This window comes from Littorina saxatilis, linkage group LG9 (assembly GCF_037325665.1).
Source record: "Littorina saxatilis isolate snail1 linkage group LG9, US_GU_Lsax_2.0, whole genome shotgun sequence".
NCBI classification, from domain to species: domain Eukaryota; kingdom Metazoa; phylum Mollusca; class Gastropoda; order Littorinimorpha; family Littorinidae; genus Littorina; species Littorina saxatilis.
In genome coordinates this window covers 29,170,951-29,198,118 of record NC_090253.1, presented here as the reverse complement: position 1 = coordinate 29,198,118, position 27,168 = coordinate 29,170,951, and the positions used below count along the sequence as shown (strand labels likewise).

General features: G+C 45.5%; 1 protein-coding gene across 4 annotated transcripts in view; it reads left to right on the top strand.

Annotated features, from left to right (window-relative positions):
• The window catches only part of LOC138975810 (septin-2-like), a 125,832-nt gene that overhangs the window by 40,409 nt on the left and 58,255 nt on the right, over positions 1-27,168 (top strand). The gene's annotated exons all lie outside the window — the stretch shown is intronic.

The following is a 27,168-nucleotide window of genomic DNA, read 5'->3' as shown; positions in this document are numbered from 1 at the left end:
TAGATGAGTGTGACTATGCAAGAGAAGGCGTTTTGTATACATGTCGTTTGACAACGATCGGCAAGAAAATACGCTGAGTCAGCCTTTTTCGGAGGGATTTTCTGGATAAAGGGCGTTCCGTTTAATCCAGATACCTTTTGGTTTGTTTTCGTTTCTTGGTGGAGATTTGATTCGGTGTCCATCGATGTGCAAACAAAAAGGGTTCTGTGTATGGTATCATATGTTGGTTTGAGATGGGATGATTGAATGGTTTCGGCCACGGAAGAAAGTGTTCTTTGTTGAAATGGGATTCGTTTGGTTTTATGCAGCTTTTGATGACAGATTTTAACGAAACTTCGATCATAACAGTTTCTGCGTGGCCCTGGTGCTGTTGAACATGATGCTGGGGGGAGGGTGGGGGGTGAATTCGGCTGGCATTTCACATACTCTGGAAAAAGACATGACTGTCAGAAGGGGCGCAGTCTATCCATGATAATCATTGCTCACTCCAGTTTTCAAGAGCAGCCCTTCAACAATAACTGTCCCAATGTTTCCATAATTTGGGTTCCCAGACGAGGAACACTCAAAGTCATCCAGCGTTGCGACTCCATACAGTCCTTATCGTGAGCTTCAGGCGCTCCTGCTTCCGTTTGTTTGGCTTGTCTGACCTATCCCCTTGAACTTTTCCCCGTGTTGTGCCTTGATGTTGTAGCCTCTCTCTCACTGGTGTTGAAAGCATACTTTGCTTGTGATGAAGATGATGCTTGTTTACATATAGATGTATGTATTAGTGTGTGTGTGTGCGATGTTTTGATGTCCTGTTCGGTGACTATTTTCATAACTGTATAGTTCTGTTAGGATTATTTGGACTTTGTTGTGTGCTGGTGTCTTGTAAAAATGGTCACTGTTCCGTGGCGTAAATATTCCTGTTAGCGTAATTTGGACTCTTCTGTGCGTGTTTAAGACCCGTTCGTTATTGGAGGTTGTCGAGCATTGTTTTTTAGACTACGATGGCTTTGTTCATGAATGTTTCTACGAGTATTAGTCAGACTGTTTTTTGGTAGTAAGATTACTCCGCTATTGTTAGCTACCATCTATACATTGTTTGATTATACAGACACTAAAGAAATGATTCACACACAGGCAAGGAAAGCATGACCTGTAGAACTGCCGGTCTTCCTGTATAATAATAATTATGTCTTCCTGTTATGCCGATCTCGTAATAAACATAGACCGTGTCCTTCCTTATCGCTTCCCATTGTGCCCATTTCACAGATTCTATGTATACAAAGCGACCAGGAAGAAAATTCAGCTTGGCTTTGGTTGAAAAGTTTCACCGGCATGATTGTGAATCATGTGTGTTGACATAATTTAGATCGCAGACTAGGTGTGTAACATGCGAAAAACATTACGCACGTTCTCGTCGTCCCGACTGCCAGTGGTACAAAACGCCCTCCATAAAAGTCGTAGTTTCGTCCCCATGTGAATGGTGTTTGCATTGATCAATACAGTAGATTGCAGGCATAGTGTATAACACGAGGAAAAGTTTACATTAGATAGGAGAGCGGATGGGGCAATGTGGTATGGAAAGAAGGTCATTAACAGTAGAAGGGGACGAACACAAACATACATTGGCGTGTCTTGTAAACTTGTGTCGCGTTAGTTGATAAATTGAGCAAATAACCTTGAGCTCCGAGGACGTGTGTGTGTGTTTTGTGCCCCCAATGTCAAACAGCTGGAGAATGAAAGCAAATGTAAATTGGCTTGTCTAGTAAACCTGTTTCAGTTTTGTTTGTTGATAAATTGAGGAAGTAACAATGCATGGGGTGCGAAGAACTTTATATTTTCTAAGTCCTTATCGGGGCGGAGACGTTGTTCAGTCGGTAGCTCGCTGGCTCTGTGACCATGGATATTTTAGTGTATTTCACTGAAAGTTTTGCTAAAACTGGAAAATCCACCAATGGGTGATTTGAGAAGAGAGACTGCTTTGCCTTGGACAGGTCCTTGAGAATTCACTTCAGTTAATCTTTATCTGAAGTACTCTGCTGTCTATTTGGTAGAAGATTTATTGGTTTGATAAGGGGAGAATAGTGTCGGCTTTGTTTATCTGTCTTGTTGTTTGCTTGTTTTTATGTAAAGGAAGTGTTTGAAATGTAGGTGGCAACATTGTTGTAATGATATTTGGAAGGAGTGCAAGGACAATACCAATGCAAACTTCAAATGTGATAAGGTTTGAGCGTGTATGTTGTCTGGATGTGAACATTACAATAAAATAACCGTCCCTCTTCCCAATGGTGTTGTATTTCATTCATACACACACACGATCTATTGCGTTCAGGGTTCCCACGCTCCTTGAAGTTCTTGAAATCGCCTTTCATTCTGAGAGACACTTTCAAGGTCCTTGGACGCCCTTGAATTTCAGTAAAATTGTCCCTTCAGCTTCCTCCTCCTTCAAAAGCTAGTTTAACATAAAATCATTTGTAACGAACATGTCTAAATGAGAGATTTTTTTTGTTGTTTTGTTTTGTTTAACGCGCATCGAAGAAACGGACAACTCCTATATTAGAGAAAGGAGAGGTTTAAAATCGCGTATGACTTGTGAGTCAATCAAATGTTGTGAGAGGGTGAGGAAAAGAAATAGAGGATATAAAGCTCAAACTGTGTGAAGGGATCGGAGGAAACGACGTGCCAGCTGCACATTGAATCTGCATAGAGGTTTACTCGATGCTTCGTGAAATGTGGGGGAAACTGTAAAAAAGGAATCTCGACATGTTTCGTAATTCTACTGTAGGAACCCAACCCTGTGCGTCGCTTTCCACGATGAATACAACAACCGTCCCGTATTGATCGTTTACTTTGGAAACATTTCTCTGTTACTCTCTGTTACAAATTCTCTGAGCATACACTTAACACTAAAAAAAAAGTTCAGAAACTTCTTGATAAGAAAAGGAAGAGGAAAGGAGCAGGCACAGCTAATATAAGAGAGAGAGAGAGAGGAGGGGGTGGGGTGAGAGAGAGGCATTGAGATAAAGAGAGATTCAAAACTTTATTCCAAAGGGATATGGCAGTTTTAGAGAAAGCCATATATCTTCTAACATGTCCCTTATGTTATTGACAAAAATGGCATTACACAACACATATTTTGACACACTATAAACAGTCAAAAGCAGAGAAAAAGGTGGAGAGAGAGTACAGAGCGAGCAGACGACACCGTTGGAGACTTCGGGCCATTGTAGTGAAGCATGATTCACCTTCCGCTGTTGAGATTATCATGGTTGTTGAGCAGGAAGGACCGTTGTGAACACACGCTGAGTGGTGCAGCAGGGGGAAAGAGATGAGTAAATTGCCAAGTATTGTCCATGGCTGATAAGGTGTTTGTTGATATAACCCCATCTCAGGTCAATGCTGAACACTCCTTTGTTTGCTTAAATGCCCTATGGGCCTAAAGCCGAAATAAAACCTTGAAACCTTGAAACCAAGTCGGGATACCATGAAATGGGGAGTGGCAAGTAGGTTTCAACAACCTGGGTGGTGCTGTACCCGTGTACAGGGGGGGTATTCTGGTCCCTGTTTCAACAATCATTGGCATCCCTCCTTTCTTTCCAAATAACGTACATGTGTCTGTGACTGTGTTTCTGTGATCGTCACTGTGTCTGTGTTCGTTTTCACTGTTTGTGTGCGTGTGCGTGTGTGTGTGTTGTGTGTGTGTGTGTGCGTAAGTGCATGCGTATGTGTGTGTGCTTTTCACTCTGTGTGTGTATTTGTCACTCGATTTGTGTGTGTGTGTGTGTGTGTGTGTGTGTGTGTGTGTGTGTGTGTGTGTGTGTGTGTGTGTGTGCTCAGTCTAGGGGTTGCGCCCGCCTGCAGTCAGGTTGCACACTCGTGTGGGATGTAGTGTCGTTGAGGGCGATAATCATATTCAAAATTCTTTCTTTGTTGTCTTGAAAAAAGCTGCGACCCCATGCAGTATGCCGTCTGTGCATTCGCCAGCGATGGTGTCTTTGTCTGTCTTTGAGTCACCAAAGCTTTTTGTTCTATCTGCAGCTTGTGCACTCATGATTGTTTCTTTGTCGCCGTTGGGAACCTGAGATCCTTTGACATGTCAGTGTTCAAATGTTAGTTTCACGATACGTGCAGCGTCTTCGGTTCGTTTTTGAGTCACTTGAGAAAAAGTGACTCTATATAATCGGTCAGTGTTAGTCTGTCCGGCCGTCCGGCCGGCCGTCCGTAGACACCACCTTAACGTTGGACTTTTCTCGGAAACTATCAAAGCGATCGGGCTCATATTTTGTTTAGTCGTGACCTCCAATGACCTCTACACTTTGGTTTAAACAAAACTTTATTCAATTTTAATCATGACAAGAACAATGCATGGATGATTACATACTCAAGCATATAATGCTTATTTTAAGCAATCATAGTAATTACAAAACAAAGGTTAGCATGATGGCGGAATAAGTACATTAGCTCATTTCAGGGAACGAAAAACAAAACAAAAGACAAAACAGATACACAAACAAGCAGAAAATGGGAAGGGGTTGGTGATACATGAGGTGGGGAAAGGGCAGCTAGCTAGTAGCTAGCTTAAGGGAAAAAGAAGAAGAAGAAGACTTGGAGCGCCAATATTTGAGGGGATTTTTTCAATTGTAATAAGTGCACATAAGACACTCGCACAAAGTTAATGCGTATTGTGATCAGAGGAAAAGTCACTACATTGCGCATAAATCGAGACATAATTGATAAGTCGGAAAACAACAAAAGAACATGAGAGAGGTTATGGGGAAAAAATTGTCAGGCAGCATGTCGCATGACAGTGTCTAATAAATGTAATGAGTGAAGTATAGAGGCTCATTTTCGGAACCTGCCCGTCTGTCTAATGTAGTCCTGTACAGTTATGAATATGGTCTGGTTGACATTTCGTGAATATTGCGGGATGCCTTTCAATAATATTTCGATATACTTATAATCATTTGTCAAATTATCAATGGACAATAATCTTATATCTCTATACAAGGGACAATGCAATAAGTAATGTTCAGCAGTCTCGCTGGGATAACCACACTCGCATTGAGAGCAATCCTTAAGGTGCCGCTTACATAAATCAAAATTCAAATCACTCATACCAATACGCAATCTGCAATGATGTACTTGTTCAAATCTTTCTCCAAAATAATAATGGCATGGTACTTTAAAATCAGCACTTGACAAATAATTTTTGAACTCGCTCAACGATGGTTTCGTTGACCTTTGACCTTTTTCAAGGTCACAGGTCAGCGTCAAAGGAAAAATTAGACATTTTATATCTTTGACAAAGTTCATCGGATGTGATTGAAACTTTGTAGGATTATTCTTTACATCAAAGTATTTACATCTGTAGCCTTTTACGAACGTTATCAGAAAAACAAGGGAGATAACTAGCCTTTTCTGTTCGGCAACACACAACTTAACGTTGGGCTTTTCTCGGAAACTATAAAAGTGACCGGGCTCAAATTTTATGTGAACGTGACATTGTGTTGTGAATAGCAATTTCTTCCTGTCCATCTGATGCCTCATATAATATTCAGAACTGCGAAAGTGACTCGATCGAGCGTTTGCTCTTCTTGTTAATCATCAGTATTGTCTAGAGGGGTGTCTTGGTGTGTAGTTTCTTGTTCTTTGCGTATGCATGAACTGTCTCTAAATTAAATCTTCCATCTGTAGTTGTTTCTTGTTGAGTTGTGTAGTTTCTTTGTGAGCGTCGCCTGCCTCTGAGAGAGAGAGTTTCTGCAGCTGTGCTGTTTGTGTGCGTGTGTTGTTTGTCTGCTAGTCTGCCTGTCTGTTCTCATGCCGTTTCCTTTACTGTGCCCTTGAAAATTCTGTGTGAGGGTTTATATGTTCGCCTATTGATTGCACACATTTTGTAAGTCCCTTCTCTGTGTTGCAGTTTGCGTCCTTATCATGCGGATGATTATCTCTCCGACCAAGACCTTTTCTTGAAGTCTTGTCAGAGCACAAAGATAGTTATTCTGAACCATAGAGATGAAAAAATGAAAACCCGACAACACCGTTCATCCTCCCCCCTCTCCCCCCTGCCATCACCCCCTTTGTTCGAAATTATAGTGATTGTAAATAAAAATCTAATGAAAAGCAATTCCTACTACGTCACCCCCTCTCCCTACTCTCTCTCTCTCTCTCTCTCTTTTAAATGCTGTCCCCTCCCCACCATCATCATGTCATCAAGTATCGTCCAAATAATGTCGTGTCGTTTAAGTCTCGTCGGCCACGAGATCTGAGGTGATCGTGTTTCACACAAAACCTTATCGGCTAGGCGTTGATAGCGGGTCAAAAGTGGACGTGGGGATGAATAGGTGGACATCGGACGATGCCAGAGGTCAGACCCGTTAATAGCATTATCATTAGGTAGCCCTTGGCTCTAGAGCTGGCTGTAAACGGGCGTGTATTGTATCAGGTTCTTCGTGCTGTTAGGAGCTCAGTTCGTGGGGCCTTGGGTGACACGCGCTGTTTAAAAGGTACAATTGTGTAGGATTTTTCGTGCAGGCGATTATTTTACAAATCTGTCCGGGGTTTTACACGGGTTAAGAGCAACCTATCACTTTCACACATGCCTAAAATCAACAGCCACGCTGACTCATGGGCAGAGTGGCAGTTTTTTTCTTGACTGAAAAATATGTCAATCCACAGAAGTACTAAGCAAAACAACGCCATTCCGGAATTCCCAAAAGCTAACTTAGCCAAACGCATTTCAGGTAACTTTTTACGTGCATGGACTCGCTTATTGTAACTCTACTAGGTACATCGTTTCGGCTACCTTGTTTAGGGATTGGACACTCGGAAAATACCCTTGCCCTGCGTTGTTATCCTTGCCTGAATGAATGGTGACGTACTTAAGTTGTTCATAGCCCGACTTCCAATAGTTATGCGTGTCGATTGTATGACGATAACAAATAAACTTATTTGTCGAGTTATTTATTTTTCACGTCAATTACTTAGGGTTCAAACACCACTACACCAAACCTTGGACACGCCAAACTTGTAACCACCTAACTTTGGAATGTGCTGGGACACGTGCACCCGACAGAATAACATCACCGTTATGCCCTTGATGGGAGAGATTGAGGGCCGTTGTCTGGCGTAAATGTACTATACGATCAGTAGGCTGATCATAAATTGTGATTACTTTATGATTCGCTGCCATGAAATTGTTACTGCCCCGGCTTTGATGAGGACGTCGATAAGCAATGGATACATGAGATGAAAGGAGGCATTCGTTATTGGCTCCCTGCTGAAGTATGTCTCCTGCTGATTTATGGGGGCGTGCGCTTTTTGAAAGCAATGAGCTCTTTTTGTGCTCATTACGTTTCGGACTTCATAGAACCGCCATTTCCCATCCTGAACTTTGCTGCTTCTTCGCGAGAATGTAAGGGGTTTGTGGGACAGAGGGTTGTGTGTTCAAAGACATGGGGTATCAATGCAAGAAGCGTTGTACCATGAAGCATTGGATTAATGTCGAATATAGATTAGAAGTAGATATCATGTGATAGTGTTTGTCGATGACAGGGCATGTACGGAACATCCAACGGAAATGTAGTCATGTTTGAATCCCCTAAAACACGGAAACAAACCTGAAGCACTGTGGCACTCAAGTGTGGGAGCGTACGCATTGTGCACATACACTGATCACAAGGAACTTATCTCCTCTTAAAAGGAACTCTTTTAAGTTCAACTACTGTCATTATTACCGGAGGATTAAATCAAGTTTGAAGTCAACAACCTCAAGAAAACAGGAGATACTGCTCCCAGCGTACCTGTGCGCTATCTCTCCTCTCACGGAGTCATCCTTTGGGTCAAAATCCCCACAGGAAAAAAGTGAAAGGCACTCAGCCACCTTGTTGTGGTTTACCCATTGCGCTGAACGAAGAGACACTGTGTGTTGTGGAAAGCTAGAAAGACCTTTGGCTTGTGAACTCTCTGAGGTGTTTATCATGTCAACAAGAGATGCAAGACCCCCCCACCCGCAGTGCAAAAAGTGAACCTGGGGACATCGCACCAAGGAATCTGCCACTGGGGTTGAATGTTAGATCCGGCGTTAAAAAAGAAAGAGCGTGTTGCTTGCCTGATTCGATCTCATGCATGACTGGTAAAGTAAATATTCTTCATTTGACAGCTGCGGAAAAGTCAAATCCCAGTGTGTGCGCAGGGTGGTCGTCTGTGTTCATTTGAATCATTCCTGAGCCAGTGCTAAAGATAAGACAGATTCACTCGGGCAAACAGATATCTTTGTGACAGTTTGGACAAATGTCAAAATTGGTTATGCTTGAAACATCACATCACTTCACCCGCACTTTGCGACACTAATTTAGAACACATCTTTTCGGTCAACAAACACACGGATCATTTCGCATGCATCTCGATTGCGCGTAAATAAGTTCCGTTTTTGCAGACAATTGCCATGCCCAGGGAGCAGCCAGACCGTTGACTTATGATGTGTGTTCAAGTGGAGGGATGCTCTTTAACCTTGGGAAAAGCCTTTGATGTACTAAGGCCAAAAAAAATGTGTATGTTTCTGGTCACCCGACCCTACCTAGTTTTTTCCCACCGACCCTAGACTTTTTTATTGCATTTGTAAAAAAAAAAAAAAAAAAAAAAAAGCGTCAAAACGAAAGTAACAGACGGCAGACGACACAAGGGGGATAACCCGCATCCCTTTTGTCTCATTTGTTTTGTAATGTGTTGTCTTTCTCTTTGTATAGTAAGTCCAGTCTCTTTGCGTCACTGTAGTTATTTTCTACCCTGACAAACAAACAAAACAAAACAACAAAAAATCCCTACCTACCTGCCTTATTTTTTGTAGCCATGTTACCAGAAACATACAACTTTTTTTGTGTGGCCTAAACGATCGCTTACAAGTGACGGGAAGGAAGGTCCTTTAATAATGAGAATCGTAACCATAGGAGACCAGAATGCTAACTATAACGACAAGATCTCTAACTTGTTGGTCATACCAACAAAGGTGTCGGGCATCAACCGTCTCACCTTACCACAACGTAGCAGTAAACTATAGAACTCATCGCACCAAGGAACCCCATCACTTGTGAAGAACTACACAAGAAGGTCCCTGAGATGATAGATGTCCTGCTGAGCTTGTGTCCAAGATGATGAGTTGGTTACGGTTGGCGGGAGGGTCATCCAAGGTCAGGGAGGGGGAGGGGTGGTCGGTACGGTCGTTATGATGTCGTGTTCGGTTTCACGGCCTGTTTTATTTATCATCCTGTTGATTTGTTAGGAGCGAGCGAAGAATAGAATGATGTTGGGTATTTATGGGGTTGACATCCTCGTGTGACCTTATCGTCTAATCATTATTTCTCTCTTGCCATAAAGAGCTGTCCCGCTTCGTCTTCTGTGTCATGTCTTTCTGCCTTCTGTCTCCTTCCTCTTCTTCTTCAAAATAGTGCGAAGAAATTTATGTTGGGTGTATATGGTATTTATGGGGTTGACATCCTCGCGTGGCCTTATCGTCCAATCGTTGCTTTCCTCCTACCCTCTTGGGCTATCCCCTGTCGTCTGCTGTACTGTGTCCTTCAGTCTTCTTCTTCTTCTTCTTCTTCTTCTTCTTCTTCTTCTTCTTCTTCTTCTTCTTCTTCTTCTTCTTCTTCTTCTTCTTCTTCTTCTTCTTCTTCTTCTTCTTCTTCTTCTTCTTCTTCTTCTTCTTCTTCTTCTTCTTCTTCTTCTTCTTCTTCTTCTTCTTCTTCTTCTTCTTCTTCTTCTTCTTCTTCTTCTTCTTCTTCTTCTTCTTCTTCTTCTTCTTCTTCTTCTTCTTCTTCTTCTTCTTCTTCTTCTTCTTCTTCTTCTTCTTCTTCTTCTTCTTCTTCTTCTTCTTCTTCTTCTTCTTCTTCTTCTTCTTCTTCTTCTTCTTCTTCTTCTTCTTCTTCTTCTTCTTCTTCTTCTTCTTCTTCTTCTTCTTCTTCTTCTTCTTCTTCTTCTTCTTCTTCTTCTTCTTCTTCTTCTTCTTCTTCTTCTTCTTCTTCTTCTTCTTCTTCTTCTTCTTCTTCTTCTTCTTCTTCAAGATCGTGCGAAGAATAGATGATGGGTATTTATGAGGTTGACATCCTCTTTGTCACCTTAGCGTCTCATCATTGCTCCTCCTGTACCCTCCAGAGTTGTCCGGCATCCTCTTCCGTTTCATGTCCTTCAGACTTCTTCCTCTTCTTCTTGTACAAAATCATGCGAAGAATGGATGGTGGGTATTTGTTGGGTTGACACCCTCTTTGTCACCTTATTGTCTAATTCGTATTCCTCCCTCACCCTCCAGAGATGTCGCGCAGCCTGGGTGAATTAACGTTTTAAATAAAGAAGTTAATTCATGAGAACAAACTTATTGTCTAATCCGTATTCCTCCCTCACCCTCCGGAGATGTCTCGCAGCCTGTGTGAATGAATGTTTTAAATAAAGAAGTTGATTAATGAGAAAAAAGTCTTACCACGCCAACTGTTTTCACGAGAAGGAGTGTGCCTCTAAGAACCTCGAGGAGAGAAGATGAATAATCCCAGTGCAGTAACCTTGACACATAGGCATGTTTGAGGCACGCGAAGTAAAGATCTTGTAGGCTACGCTAGCCTACAAGATCTTTGCGCGAAGTAAGCAGTGTACCGTTAAAAAATTAGTAAGGGGAACCAAGTGTCTGAGTGACGCGTGCTGACTGTGTCAACGGCAGGTGACAGTAAGAAGGACTGCACGTGTCTTAGTCACTGCTTCAAACTGTGACGTTTATATCTTTTCTCATTCCAATAAATTTAAAACTGAGTGTTGTCGTTATGAGACTGGGAACAGGAAAAGCTGTGACAGCTAGGGTATGTTTTTAACATCGAGGTGTGTTTTTCTGCGTTTGTCGGAGGGCACAAAGAGTCTTAATCCGAGCACACACGCACGCACGCACGCAAACACACACGCCCGCGCGCGCGCACACACACATACACACACACACACACACACACACACACACGGCGTGCGTGCGCACGCACACACACACACATAGTCAAGTTTGTAGGGGCTTTGTCGGCATGAAACTATGTGAAGTTTGGAAGTTCGTTGTCGATTCAGCAACTAACTGTGCTTTGCCATCAGGAAAAGTTGTTATTTAGCCAGAAGGCAGGAGATCCATGTTTTCCATGTAACTCTGTACTGAGCTAATGCAGTGCCAGCATGAGGGAAATGCCGAGTATGCCCTGTACAGTATGGAATTTACAGCTGTCTTACCATCCAGAGAAAAGCGTAGTCAAGAACACTATGCTTTTACCCCAAAGTCCTAATACTTTCTCGCCTCAATTTGCTATCCATCTTCTTCCTGCCTGCCTGTTTTGGTGCGGCGTTCTGTGTGCAGAGATCTGTCGTTTGTGGTCGACAGTCAGCAAAACGCAGAAACTTGATTTAAATGACCGAAAACTTCGCCAATATCGCGGCAGAATTGCCGAAGTTTTTCATGGTTGGGGAAATGTTAAACCCGGGACTGAGCGGAACCTTTCAGAAAATGCCAAAACTGTTGTGGCCATTTTAGAACATTTCCGGGGAAAAATACATTTTAAAGACATTTCTGCTTTATGCAATGGCAGCTTAAGTGCAGTATAAGGTTGTTGTATCAAGTGTTTTTTTCTTGTTCTTGATCTTGTACTTGTTCTTCCGACGTCACGAAAGTTTTATGTCTGCTAGTTACTCTGGTGAGTTATCCGCTTTATAACCCTTTTTATTCGCCTTGAGGTATTAACGCTCCATAAAAAAAACGTGGTTCCAGGATATTTGCTGCGTTACTGCTCGGTGCTGGACAGAGAAGAATCGATTGCATTGACCGTCTACAAGGCACTTTTGGCAGCATTGGGGGCGGGTCAAAGACACTGTAATACTGTTCTTTATGGTTCTGATTGCTCTCTCTCTCTCTCTCTCTCTCTCTCTCTCTCTCTCTCTCTCTCTCCTATTGGGTGTCAAATTGTCGAAATAAGCTTCGCTTGGCCATATAAGTGGACCTAAAAAACGGATTATGGCCTCGTTAGAAGGTCATTGCTTCTCACTCCGGACCGTGGACTATGGACTGCAGTGACCCTCCACACGGTCGTAGGTTCTTTTTATTGACCACTGCTACTTCAGCGCGCGGGGCATTTTAGAGACACTGGGGACTGCTGTAAAAAAAACATGGTCTTGGGCAGTGCTATCTCTAGTAGTCCGAGCACGTCAGCTTGTTCTGAATGCTTTAGGTACACACACACACACACACACACACACACACACACACACACACACACACAGAGCTACTCACACAAGTTTTAGTCGTGGTACTGGTTTTCTGTTGTTCCGTTGTGCCACCATACTTGTTTTTGAAGGAAAGGTTTGAAACTCTGGAAGAAAAATAATTTTAACACAGATACAAAATCGTCCATTCTGATAGGTCAAGTCAGATTCTCATTCAGTTGTAAAACCATACTTTTTTTTTTCTCTCAAAAGAAAGAGTTGGAACTTCAGAAGAAGAATTTTCAGGCGGATTTAACAATCACACAAATTGTTCAAAATGAGGGAGAACAAGGAAAGAAAGAGGAGTGTTGCCAAAGAGGAGACACCGGCAAAAAGTGTTGCCAGTAAGGAAGAGGCGGCGGCAAGAACTGTTGCCAGGGAAGAACCGCCGAGGAAGACCGTTGCCAGAGATGTGTCGTATTGCCGATGAGTCTGGTAAGCAGTGTTTGTTGGGGGGGGGTGGTTGGTGTGTGATTTTTTAAAATATTTTAATATCGGTTGTCTCAGCGACCACTTTCATTCAACTCACATGTGTTTTTTGTGACGGTAGTTCTTGGTGAATTTTGCACGTAATTGAGGACAAAATCGGATATTCTGCACAAATTAGACGGATGGTGCAGAGCGACAGAGGGAGAAGCGAGTCGGTATGGATGTGCTTGAAGCGGAGACTTCATAAAACAGAAGTATTACCATTTATAAGACTGAAAATGTCAAAGGGAAAGTCATCAATTCCCAAATTTTACCATTATTTCATGGTTGATGTCCCTTGTTTCTAAAGCACTCAAGGGGGGGGGGGGGGGGTGGGGAGAGAGAGAGAGACTGAACGGGGAAAGTAACATGTCGCTAAAAAATGAGGGCTGCTTGGTTGTCCGAGGAACATTCTTCAAACTTAAACATCGTCAATGTTCACGCCTGCGTCGGTAAAAGCAGGTTTAAAATCCTCTCGATTCCTAACCGGTCACCGACATGTTTCGAGATCAGATAAACACCCATACATTCACGCTTTGTGAGGAAAGCCTCTATACCTTCCCGTTTTAACACTAATCCCAATCACTGTCCGCTCTCCTGTATCTACCCGTTTACACTAGTCCCTGTTTACTGTCCAGTCGCCCAGACCCACCCGTTTATTCCCATCCCGATTACTCTCTTGTCACATATTTGTGTCGACAGTTCTGCGAAGGGGAAAATCTTTTTGTTTGAATGTGCTAGTGTTCGGGAACGAATGCCTATTGGGTCGTTAAAAGTGTCTAAGATAAAAGATTAGAGAGCTTGCTAAATTGATTGGCATGGCAGTGGCTAGTTTTCAAGGAGTGAAATATGGGGCTCTGTGGTACAGAAACCTGGAAAATGACAAAATTGTGGCATTAAAACAGAACCATGGAAACTATGATGCAGAAATGATTTTCTCAGAGGAAGCCAAACGGGACATGGTATGGTGGAGAGATAACATTCTAGTAGCTGATAGCCCGGTTGATGTTTCACCAGGAGAGCCAGAATTTGTTATCCATTCAGATGCGTCTCTAACAGGATGGGGTTGTTCTTGTACTGAGGGCAGAACAGGTGGGCACTGGACACAGACAGAACAAGAAATTCCTCCGAGGTAGGAAAAACACCCCCGTTGGTCAAAGGGAAATAACCATTCTCACTGCCACCAACTGAGAAGGTTATTTCCCTTTGACCATTAATATGTCCCTCTATAAGTCCTTGTAGAATCTTAATCCACCAATAACTCCCTAACCGTGTGTTTGACTGGTCCCAATTTTTGTAAGGACCGTCTCAGGAATGTATAGAACCTGTTCACCAAGTTTGGTGACGATCGGTCCGTTCATTCTTGAGATCTATATGCGAACACAAACACACAAACAAACAAACAAACACATCGACCGAATCCTATACACACCCCTATACCGGGGGTGTAAAAACAGATGAGATGGGAAAGATAGGTGTGTTAATGGTGTTTGAGAACCGTTGACGTGGTTCACCAATATTTTACTGAATAGCTAGTTACACGATGTGTGTAGCTTAAGGGTGGATTGTGGAAGCTTCGGAAACGGTTTGACAATGTCCATCTTTGTGTTAACATGGCAATGGACTTAAAAGTGTTCTTGTCTAGTTTTATCTTATCTTGTGTTATCTTATCTTAACAAGGAGTTGGGTATGACAACGGTCGTAACTTGTCAAAACCTGGTTGCTACATATTAGTTTTGGTAGCATTTGGTAAATGTTACACTAAATATCCCAGTTTGAGATGGTTCGCGAAGATTGCAAAAAGAAATGCGTTGTACAAAGTCTGTCGTATGTCTGTTGGGTTGGCGGTTAGTTTTTCTGCACCGCAGTTTCTTTTTAAGTGATGGTGATGTGTTTTTGTAAGAAGTTTGATCACAGTAATCCGATGTCTGCCTAGTGGGTGGTGGTGGAGGTGGAAGCTAGTGTCTGTGTGTACACGTACGTGTGTGCGTGCTCGCGGCCACTGTCAAAGACCGCATATTTCACTTATTGTTAAAACATGTTTTAACATGCAGATAGCGTGATTCTTAAAATACGTGTGGTAAGCGGTATCCCAGTTGAACACACACACACACACACACACACACACACACACACACACAGTTACTCCAGCCTTACCCAGTGTACCTCAAGGACATTTAATATCATATTCTTACTCCGAATCACATTAGCATTGAGTCACCTGAGATGCTTATCACTGAAAAACGCTTACCCGGCTAAAGAATTTAAAGGGAAGCAACCCCATCACCAAAACGAAAGTGAAAGTAGCTTTGGTAATGGGCCAGTACACCGGGAGTTACCTCCCATACGGGTGTATGCCACGTCACTTCCTCTAGGAACACGTGCCTATTATCATACGTCTTTTTCACCTCGGAGAGGACGGTTCACTTTTTGACGCTCTGTGGCTGACCTTGTGTGTTTGAGTGACACCCGCCGGCCACGTTACCCAGCTTGTCTGCTCGCCTTGCCTACAGTTTGGTGAGCTCGTTCCCGTTTGTTGTTGGTTGTTTGCGCTGTTTCGTTACTGTACGTTGTCCGTTTTTTACGGACTTGTGTGTCAGTGACTTGCGTGTTTCGCCATTTTGTTGTGTGAGTTAGTTAGCTAACTCGTGTGACTTTGCTAGTAGCTCTGCGTGCCCTCTTTCTGTTTGGGCAAGTGTAGCTTTAGTATTTTGTTGACGCGTAAGCGTGTGTGTTTACTGTGTTTTCAGTCGTTTTGACTTACGTTTCAGTAAATCTTTTTACTTTGCCACGTGTTGTTGACGTTTGTGTCAGTGTCTTGCGTGTCGCCATTTTGTTGTGTGAGTTAGTTTTCTAGCTCGTGTGACTTTGTTTGTAGCTCTCCGTGCCTCTGCTTGTGGGGCAAGTTTAGCTATAGTATTTTGTTAACGCATTAGTGCGTGTGTTTACTGAATTTTCCAGTCGTTTAGACTGATGTTTCAGTAAATTTTTTCGCGTTGCCACGTGTTGTTGTCAACATGTCTGATTCAGACAAGCGCCGTGGCAAGTCGGACCCCAAGGGGAAAATTAAGGCTAAGTCTTCCTCTTCCAAAGCAACGTTACTTGTTACAGACCAAGAGCGTAACACTTTGTTGGCTGTACCAATTTCGGCGCCTAGCGCTGTTACTACTTCTGCTTCTTTTGCGGCGCCTAGCGCTACTGTTACTTCTGCACCTGTCTCTACATCGGAGACTTCGTCTTCTTTGTTAGCACCTGGACAAGGTGCGTTGGTTTCCTCTCTGTTAAAGTCACTGGTTCCAGAAATCCGCAGCTTGGTGCAGGCAGAATTTCAGCGTTCCGTCGCCAGCAGTTCGGCGTTTCCGGCATCTGGCAGTGACGTCCGGGCATTGGCTTCCGTGTCTTTGTCCTCCACTTCCGGCTTGGAGCAGCGTCCTCCCTCTTCAGCGTCGGTTGGTAAGCAGAGCTGGTCCGATAGCCCTCGTGAGGCGCCTGGACGTTCTCCTTCGGGGGACAGCTCTTTCGCATCGGGTCACGACCGATACCTTGCTGATCTTTCATTTCCGGCGATAACCTACGAGGCCCCGGACTTGTTCGAACAGCGGCGGCAGTCGGTTTCGACTGCCGCATTTCCGGCACTTGCCGGAAGTGATGATCCGTCCGCTCCGGCACGCTACGGCGGTCGCGGCAGGATGGAGTATTCACTGACTTCCGGTCCTTCCGGATCGCGAAGTCAACCAGTGCAGTCTTCACTTCCGCTTTTTGCGGTTCCGTTGACTACACTTCCGGTTTCGGCCGGAAACGCTTCTTCCTCTTCTGGTGGTTCCTTCCGGATACCAGATAGTGGATTACAGCGTGCGCCTTCCGGCTTTCAAGCGCCTAGGCTTGAGCAGGCATCACTCCACTCAGTCGGGGGAGTGACGTCAGCTCATCCAGCTCCGGTTTTTGCGGATGGTCGTCCTGCTTACCCTTTACCTTCACAGGGTTTTGGGCGGCAGGATGACGTTAGTGCTCAGGCTTTTCCGGTTTCCGGTTTGCCAGGGCATGCTTCTGCTTCCGGAACTGGTGACTTCGGTCATGGTTCCACGTGTGACTATTCTGATGCTCCATCAGTGGTCAGCGAGGAGTCGCGGGGCGTGTTTCCGTCGAAGCTCAAGTCTGTTCTTGACGTCGCGGCGGAAGTAACGTCTCGTTATTTTCCTGAAGGGGTGGTGGCTGCGGACTCTTCCGCATCATTCGTTCCTTCTGCCATGGCGGACTTCCGGCCGGCACAGGAGGATGTTTCTTCCTTCCGGTTCGCCGAGTCTCCGTCAGTGGCTTACCAACTTTCGCATTCACTGGTTCGTCCAGCACATGCGGGGAGTGGTATTCGGCCAGTGCCTGTTCCGTTACTGCTTCCTTTTGGTCCAGTTCCGGAATCAGCTCAGCAGTGGGTGGCTTCAGCTGCCCAAGCCTCTTCCTTCGTGCCTACGGCCAATAGGAAGCTTGGCATGCCCAATCAGAGCCAGAATTGGCTGGCGTCTTTTGCACTCCCTAGGGCTACTCTTCCGGTTTCCCGGGAATTGCTGCCTCTTCTGACTAAACCGATCAAGCGTGATTCGGTTTTGCCGGTTTCCGAGGCTTCCCTCCTCTCTGCTGAGGAGGTTGGACGTCGGCAGATCGAACTGTCCTCCATTGCGGAGACTCTCGTTCGGGCTCTGTCTCGGGCATTGACCGATTCGCTAGTTCCTTTCACTCTCAGTGAAGAACAGAATGCGGACGATGTCTCTGCGCTTTTGACCGCATTGGCCAAGGTCAATGAGGAACAATTGCGTCTTTCCTCCCTGCAGTACACCCAAGCGGTACTCTGCAGGAGGGATCTCTTCCTCTCGCAGTCCCAATTCACGGAGCTGGCTACTAGGGAGACCTTGAGAGTCTCCCCGGTCTCAGAGGAGTCTCTCTTCTGTCCGCTGGCACTGGATGCCAGACAGAAGGAGATTCAGTCAAATAAGGACAGTCAGTTCCTTGACTACACTCTGAAGGGGGTGAAACAGTCTCAGCCTTCTAAACAGAAGCAGGCTCAGACATCGTCTAACCCCAAGCCAGCTCAGAAGCGGCAGGCTTCGCCGGCCGCTCGTGGTGGGAAGAAGAGGACGGCATCGGGGAGGGGGCGTGGCGGCTCTGGAAGTAAGCCACACCCCCAATGAAGCGCTCCCGATCTCACCTCCCTCCCGCCCTCCACCTTGGTGATGGCGGGAGGCCCCTCCCGGGCACTTTCTCGTTGGATGTCGGTAGTAGACAGCCAATGGATTGTGGGAGTGGTGAGTTCGGGCTTCCGTCTACTCTGGCGGGAGGAAAAGACGCCTCTTACCCGAGTGCCTCCGCGGTTCAAGCCCCCCTTCTCGCAGGAAGCACGTTCCGTCTTGCAGTCGGAAATTGCCTCCCTGGAGCAGAAGGGCGCGGTGGAGAGAGTTCGGGTCCACAGCTCCCTGGGATTTTACGGGCGTCTGGTCGCTGTTCCCAAAGCATCAGGAGGATGGCGTCCCGTGTTGGATTTATCTCTCCTCAATACTTTCTTGAGGGAGATAAAATTCAAGATGGAGACGCCAGCCTCTGTCCGAGACTCTCTCCGCCCAGGAGACTGGGTGACCTCGATCGATCTCACGGACGCATACTTTCACATTCTTATGCATCCGACCGACCGGAAATGGCTTCGTTTCCGGTGGGGAGATCAGATCTACCAGTTTCGCGCACTCCCTTTCGGGCTGTCTCTCGCACCGTGGATTTTCACCATGGTGGTGAGACAGGTCTGTGCACTGGTGAGGTCCCAGGGTATCCGTCTGCGGGCTTATCTGGACGACTGGCTCATCATGAACCAGTCCCAGAGCGGCTGTTCGCAGGATACCCTGACGGTTCTTCGAGAATCCAACTGGTTGGGGTTCTCGATCAACCGGGTAAAGTCGGAGCTGGCCCCGTCACAGACATTCACTTATCTGGGGATGTCTTTCGACACGGTCGCTTGGACTGTCCAGCCTTCTCAGAGAAGGGTGGACAAGCTCCAAGCTCAGATTCGCTCCACTTTACCTCTCCTGATGGCTTCCATCCGCTCGCTCGCCTCCATCTTGGGGCAGATGGAGTCTATGGCTCTTCTGGTTTCACTGGGCCGGGTCCACAAATGTCCGCTTCAGTTCGCGCTGAAGCCGTTTGTGGACTCTCCTCTGGTGGACTGGGACGCCCTCATCCCTTTGCAGGGATGGTTCCAGTCTGCGACCCTTCCGTGGTTGCACACGGAGTGGGTCTGCAGAGGTGTTCCGATCGTCGTGCCCCTCCCCGACCTGGACCTCTTTACAGATGCGTCCAGGGAGGGTTGGGGGGCACATACAGATCTTCAGACTCCTCCCTTTCCGTTACTCAGCCGAGTAATCCGGAAAGCGGAGATGGAGGAGCCGGCCCTTCTTCTTCTGGTCGCTCCTCTGTGGCCGTCGCAGGTCTGGTTTCCAGATCTTCTTCGGCTTGCCCAAGGGCCCCCCATTCCTCTCGCACTCGTGCGAGGGGAACTAGTGCAGCCCCGAACAGGCATTCCACACGAAGAGCCCAGTCTTCTGAAGCTTCACGTGTGGAAGTTGTTCGGGACTCGCTGAAGCGCTCTGGGGCATCGTCTTTGACTCTGGACTTGGTGGCTCGCTCGCATAGAGCGTCCACCTCTTCAGTTTATGCTTCCCACTGGAAGGCATGGACTGCCTGGTGTTCAGCTAGAGGGGTGAGTTCGGTGGCTCCGCGCTCTATTCAGGTCGCTAACCACCTCTCTTTCATGTCTTCACAGGGCGCCTCAGTCTCCTCGTTGAGGGTCCGGCGCTCCGCTATCTCGGCGACTCTTCAGCAGATTGGTCGTTCTGTTCGAGTCGGGGGCGTTATAGCTGCAGTCATTAAAGGGGCTGCTCTTAAGGAAGCTAAAGCTCGTTTGCCCGCTCCCAAGTGGGACTTGTTTTTAATCCTGGAATTCCTTCGTTCTGCGGATTTTGAGCCTTTAAGCGAGGCCAGTCTGTTCAATGTCACTCGCAAAGCGCTGTTTCTCCTTTTGTTGGCTACGGCCCGACGGGGTAGCGAGGTCCACGCCCTGTCGGGTCAGCCTGGAGATATCTCCTTTGAGCCGGACGGTTCCGCATCTTTGCGTTTCCGGCCTGATTTCCTGGCCAAGAATCAGTCTCCGGGGCAGGCCTCTCCGCTGGTTAGAGTTAAGGCTCTGACCAGCGCGTTGGCCCCGGGTGACCCCGATTCGGTCAATTGCCCTGTGAGGGCACTTCGTCTGTACTTAGCCCGGACTCAGCCGATTCGGTCTAGTTCTCAGAAGTTGTTGTTTATCTCTCTCCTTACTAGGCGCGAGAAAGATTTGTCGAAGGTAACGTTGGCCCGGTGGGTGTCCTCGCTCATCAAGCAGGCTTATGAGTGGAGGCGCACAAAGAGGGGGGGGGTTATGCCCTCCTTGCCACTTGACTCGGCCCGAGCCCATGAGACGAGGGCGTGGGCATCCTCTCTGGCAGTTCTGCGCTCCAGACGTCTAGAGGAGGTGCTGACAACTGCGTATTGGCGTTCCGAAGATGTTTTCATAAACTTTTATCTTCGGGACGTCACAGCTCTTCGACAGGATGGCTCCAGAGGCCTTCCAGCGCTCATAGCAGCAGGCCAGTTCCTGTCCAGAACTTGATGGTGAGTTTTGATTCATTTCTAGCCCACCGCCTTGTTGATGTTATCTGCTAATGTGATTCGGAGTAAGAATATGATATTAAATGGAAAATTTCCTAAATAAATTATCATTTAATTAATATACTTACCCGAATCACATACTGTATTCCCTCCCACCTGCCCCGCTTATGGTTTTAAGATTTTTTAAAGCCGTATGATAATAGGCACGTGTTCCTAGAGGAAGTGACGTGGCATACACCCGTATGGGAGGTAACTCCCGGTGTACTGGCCCATTACCAAAGCTACTTTCACTTTCGTTTTGGTGATGGGGTTGCTTCCCTTTAAATTCTTTAGCCGGGTAAGCGTTTTTCAGTGATAAGCATCTCAGGTGACTCAATGCTAATGTGATTCGGGTAAGTATATTAATTAAATGATAATTTATTTAGGAAATTTTCCATTTTCTCTCAGGCAGCTCCCTTATTGTGTATTTCTCATTCACCTCCGAGAATCCCCGAACTCCCATAAATCATCCCCACTTCAACTCCATCACAATTCAAACTCTGGCTCAGATCAGTACATGCTTTCAACAAAATCACTGGCCTTGTAAAAACGACCGGACGATATCAGTCTAATGCTATTAATGTTGTTTTATGCCTTGTCAAGCAGCAACCTTATGCTTTTATCCATACTTTACGCCGTGTTTAGCATTGATCGTTTCAACAGCCAAGGGCGCTTTTCTGTGCGGCTTTTGTCCATTTTGTATCGTGTATTCAGACGTTATGTCCACCTCGCGTCCGTAGAAAGAAGGATGCTTTTCATTTTCATTTCATTTTCATTTTTCATTTTTCATTTTCATTTCATTTTCATTACTTTATTGTCCCATCGCTGGGAAATTCGGGTCGCGTCCTCCCAGTGGAAAGCTAGCAGCAACGGAGTCGCGCTACCCAGGTGTCTGCGTGTTTAGGTGTATTCAGCCACCTGCACTTATGGCAGAATGACCAAGGTCTTTTACGTGCCATTGTGATGACACGGGGGTGGGACATGGCTTCCGTCTCTGGGTCTGCACACAAAGTTGACCCGTGTCCGTCCAGGCCCGAATTCGAACCTGCGACCTTCCGATCACAAGTCCAGTGCTCTACCATCTGAGCTACCGGGCCCCCTCATAGCTTGGTCAATGTCAAACCCATTGAAGATCCGTCCGAATGGCCCTGAATGATTTAAAGGCACACTCCTTCCCGTGTAAACGATTCGACTCACCGTCTCAGGTATGGTCAGGCTTTGACATGGGATAAGAACAACCCTCGACTTGGTCACGTACCAAGAATCAACAGCATGTGCACAGTAGGATTTTGCAAAAAAAGTGCTGTGCAACCAGTTGAATTTTAAGAAATAAATTCATCCAAATATTTCAACTCACCACAGCTAGCAGCTCATTTTTAGTCTGTGACCAAGTGGAGGGATGGTCGTATCCAATAAAAGCCTGGCCAGAACTGAGATGGTGAAACAAACTCTTTTCACGAGAGGGAGTGTCTGTTTAAGGGGGTCTGTTCGGGGAGAAACATAACAAAACAAGAATCATAGCCGTCAAAAGGTAGGAGAGTGACAGATCAGAGAGTTAAGGATTTAAGCATAACATTTCATCAAGTCATGTGAGGTTACCCTCATCGAAAGAAATTTAATTTAATTTAAATTGAAAATGCAAACAGTGGGATTTTAATCAAGTAGTATTTTAACTCACCAAAGGGGTGTTGCTTTTTGCTTGGAACTGTACGTGACGCGACAAAGACTTGGAATTTGATACTAAAGCAGTCCAAGTCGACAAATATGGAAGATTAGTTTGTGCCAAAACACACACACACACACACACACACACACACACACACACACACACACACACACACACACACACACACACACACACGTTTGTATTCATTGTGCATGCAGCACACCGAGATAGCTCCATATGGTTCGTATCGTGCCATGGGAAGTAACTGCTGAAAATGTGTCCCGTTGAGGCTGAGAAAGAGTTGCAGCCCTTCTCTTACGCCGTCTCTCTCTCTCTCTTTCTCTCTCTCTCTCTCTCTCTCTCTCTCTCTCTCTCTCTCTCTCTCTCTCTCTCTCTCTTTCTCTTTTTTCAACACCTCTCGAGTCCTGTGCCACAGGAGAATAGAATTTGAGAGCATGAGTCATGATGTTTTCACAGGTCTTGGAGAAACACTCAGCGTTCTCGATCTCTGTCCCTCTCCCAGGCCTCCAATTTTACAATTCCTGGCACCGTAGTACAGTTTGTCATGTCGGCGCATCCTTCTTAGAGAGAGAGAGAGTGTGTGTGTGCATGTGTCTGTCTGTCTGTCTGTCTGTCTGTTTATCTGTCTGTCTGTGTGCGAGAGGGATAGAGTGTTTGCGTGTGTGTGAAGGAGGTGGGGAGGACTTGCGGTTGATTACAGAGACTATCTACACTTTTCTACGTTGTATCGGTATGGATAGAGCTATAGAGAGTAACCGAAATACAAGACTTGGAGATAAAGAATGGCAGATATATTTTGATCCATTCTCTCTCTCTCTCTCTCTCTCTCTCTCTCTCTCTCTCTCTCTCTCTCTCTCTCTCTCTCTCTCTCTCTCTCTCTCTCTCTCTCTCTCTCTCTCTCTCTCTCTCTCTCTCTCTCTCTCTCTCTCTGTTGTTATATTGCCTCAAAAAGTATTGTAACTGTTAATCGACTGCGGAACTATTACCGCTGATTACCCACAGCAGTCACTTCTTTCTTCTTCACATCCCACACCACTCTCAACCTCACAACACAACACCCCCCCCCCCCCCCCCAACATCCACACGCACACTCACACACCTTACCCATTTTTGACACGGTGGTCACCTTTCTCTCTGACCCTTGAGCATGCAGGTAACTTAAGCCCCGGCGCGGCACAAAGGATGAAACCTTAGTAGTGTAAAGGAAACACGTTGTAGTGTTTTTAACTAATTAACGCCCTGGTATGCCATCCGCTTTCCTTTTCTCTGGCCACTGGACATTCGTGTATAGATTCGGGTACCCCCCGCGGGTTAGGGGGAAGAATTTACCCGATGCTCCCCAGCATGTCGTAAGAGGCGACTAACGGATTCTGTTTCTCTTTTTACCCTTGTTAAGTGTTTCTTGTATAGAATATAGTCAATTTTTGTAAAGATTTTAGTCAAGCAGTATGTAAGAAATGTTAAGTCCTTTGTACTGGAAACTTGCATTCTCCCAGTAAGGTAATACATTGTACTACGTTGCAAGCCCCTGGAGCAAATTTTTGATTAGTGCTTTTGTGAACAAGAAACAATTGACAAGTGGCTCTATCCCATCTGCCCCCCTTTTCCCGTCGCGATATAACCTTCGTGGTTGAAAACGACGTTAAACATCAAATAAAGAAAGAAAGAAATAGATTCGGGTGGCTAAGACCGGATCGAGTCACTAGATGTGAGCAGTTCTCAGTCGTTCTCAGTCGTTACAAGAGCATCGTATTGCTTAAATGCTACAGAAGGTCTACAATTGTATTTTCACAATTCCGAATACTATACTCAACGGAAGTGTTCTACTTTTGAACACCCTTTCTGTAACCAGTTTTGACATTTTGACACAGTGCAATACTAGCAAAAGGAACATTCGTGTTTATCACGTGCTACTTTTTGCTTTTACTATATCACACTGTGTTCAAATCTTGTTCCAGAAAGAGTGTTCAAAAGCGGAACGCTGTAATTCAGAGTGTATATTCTCCAGATGCTAAAACTTGTATGATTCATGGTTGCTGTGCTTGTGCCTAAAACTGCAGCCGGAATTCCGGCCAATTGATAAGGTTTCCGATAGGCAGCGTGCCGCAAGAAAATAAGGTCTGAAATACGGATGAGTATCGATCATTCTATGCAATGGGTGGCTTTAGAACATGTTGAAACAAATGAATCACACAGATTCAAGTACAGTAAACAGTTGCATTGACAGACGGCATGGTCAAAACATGTTAAAGTAAAGAACAGCTGTGACTTCGGAAAAACATATATCGCGAATTCGAGTGTGGTGAAATGTTATTGATAGTTAAAATAGTCAAAACATTTCAAAGTACAGAGCAGCTGTAAACAACAAACGCTGAGAAAACATATTAAATGACAATTAGTGGGCACAGCAAACAGTTTCTTTGGCCGACTTGGTCTAAATGCCTCATGGTGTAGTGGGGATTTTGTTGCTTGACAGTTTTTGGGCTTGAGCAGTCGTGTTCTTCCTGGTAAAAGTACTTTTCTCTCAAAATCCTCACACCCAGGTTATTCGAATTTGCCCACGATTCATTCATGGTCATTCTTCAATGGTAATGCAGTTCTGTAATTCTTGATCTGGCACAGCTTACAAGCCGGTCAGTTAAAGGACTATCACTATCAGTCCTCGGTGGAACCCAAACCAAGAAACAGTCCAAGAGTCGCAGCTTTTAATCACTCAAAATGTCCTGATGGGGGGAGGCTCGGTTGGTAGAGCACTGTACTAAATGTCCTGATGGGGGGAGGCTCGTTTGGTAGAGCACTGTACTAAATGTCCTGATGGGGGGAGGCTCGGTTGGTAGAGCACTGTACTAAATGTCCTGATGGGGGGAGGCTCGGTTGGTAGAGCACTGTACTAAATGTCCTGATGGGGGGAGGCTCGGTTGGTAGAGCACTGGACTAAATGTCCTGATGGGGGGAGGCTCGGTTGGTAGAGCACTGTACTAAATGTCCTGATGGGGGGAGGCTCGGTTGGTAGAGCACTGGACTTGTGATCCGCGGGCCACGGGTTCGAATCTTGGCCAGGAAGAACAAGGGTCAACTTTATGTGCAGACTTAGCAACGGTTTCCATGTCCCACGCCAGTGTCACCACTGTGGAACGTAACTATTTCGGTCATGCTGCCAGAATTAAAGTGCATGTGGTTGAATACAACTAAACACGCATCACTCACCTTGGTAGCGCGACTCTGTTGCTGCTAGCTTTCCATTGGGAGGAAGCGACCCGACTTTCCCAGTAATGGGACAATAAAGTAAGAAGCTAATACATGGATTGGCATGATGCTTGTGCTGCAAACAAAATGATGGATCTTTAAAGATAAAAATTACACCTCACACGTGATGCGTCCATCTGCCTAAATAATGGGCAATGCTGTATCCTTGAGCTTGAGTGTTGTCTAAGCGAATGTTTTACTGTTGAATTGTCAATTGTAAAGTTCTGGTTGAGAAATGGAAAGCGATTAGCAGGTGGGTTTTCTTTTCCTTCCAAATTCCTGTCCGATTTCAAAATATCGGTCTGACTGCTTGGACTTCAAAATTACGTCCACACGTTATTCAGGGTTGGCCCGTTACGGTTTTCGTTTAAAGTTTTTCCTCGCTCGGAAAGGAAGGTCCTTTTTTGAAAGAAAGTCTAGCTTAACTAATAACAGAGACAAGAAAGGAAAGGGAGGTTCCTATTTGACAGCGTCCTGGGAGCAAGTCAGTGACAATGGGGACACTGTCATGTTAGCCCAGACAAGCCAGACTCGGACACTGAGTGGGCAAGACTTACGGTTGGGGGGGGGGGGGGGGGGGATGTAGCTCACTTCAGTGGTCAGTCGCTGCTGTCCAAGTAAATCCCTCGTGGGCTGGAATGTCCGAGTGGGAAGTGTTTCAGTGTTGTGAGATCACTTTTTTCTGGTTACGGTTGAAGGAATAATAGGGATCTCGGCGTTGAAAACATACTGGTGTGTGTTGTGGCGGGTGTAGAATAGGGGTATGGGGATTATCTAGAGGCCTGGGGGTGGATGTTGTGCGCGCTCTCTCTCTCTCTCTCTCTCTCTCTCTCTCTCTCTCTCTCTCTCTCTCTCTCTCTCTCTCTCTCTCTCTCTCTCTCTCTCTCTCTCTCTCTCTCTCTCTCTCTCTCTCTCTCAGACACACACACACACTCACACACACACGCAGGGATTGCTTGTGGATAGACATTTCTTTCCATGTTAACAGGGATTTCCCTTGGCGTTAGTAAAACAGTAAATAACAAAACTCTCATCACTTCATTCGGACAGATCTGATAAAGTTTAAAGTGGCGTATACACGCCAAAAAAGTGCCGAAACTGTTATTTGCCACTGGATGATTTCGGCCAATTGGTCGGAAACTAATATAAAGCCTTGCAACACCCATGATTTGTATGTGCCTTTCTTCTTTTATAATTCTTTTAATTGTCAGTTACTTATCGTCATGTTGCTTGGCATGTTCCAAACCATTTACCAAAGTTTGGCGGATCCACTATATCTGTGATCTATTTTTGTCACTCATTCAAGGGAGATTATCGTGTTAGCGCCCTACCCACCCTTGCTATAAAGATGCAGGATAACTCCTTTACTCCCTCCCTACATCACCACACTCTTCTCGACCCCACCCCTCTTCATCTTTACCAGACGCCAAAGTAGATAGATAAACACAATCTTGCTCTTTACTAGTTTACTTCTGCATGTTCATGATATGTACAGTTGACACGGAGAGAAACATAACCTCCCCTTCTATACTCGCCTTATCTCCCTTTAGCAAGCGCGCCTCCATTCAGCAGTAGTTTTCAAAAGCAGACGGCACAGTTTTCCGTCTGCAAGTTGAAGGGAGTGCGTGTGAGGCACGTTTCTAAAATTTGTCTGGCACCGAATTCAAGGAAATTTGTTGTATTTTTTATTCTGCGCCTCCAAGGGAAGGTGCTGGCATCTCAATCTGGCGTGAGTCAGGGAAGCTTGAATTCAAACAAATCGTTTTGAGCAACTGCCAAGTTCGCACGCATGC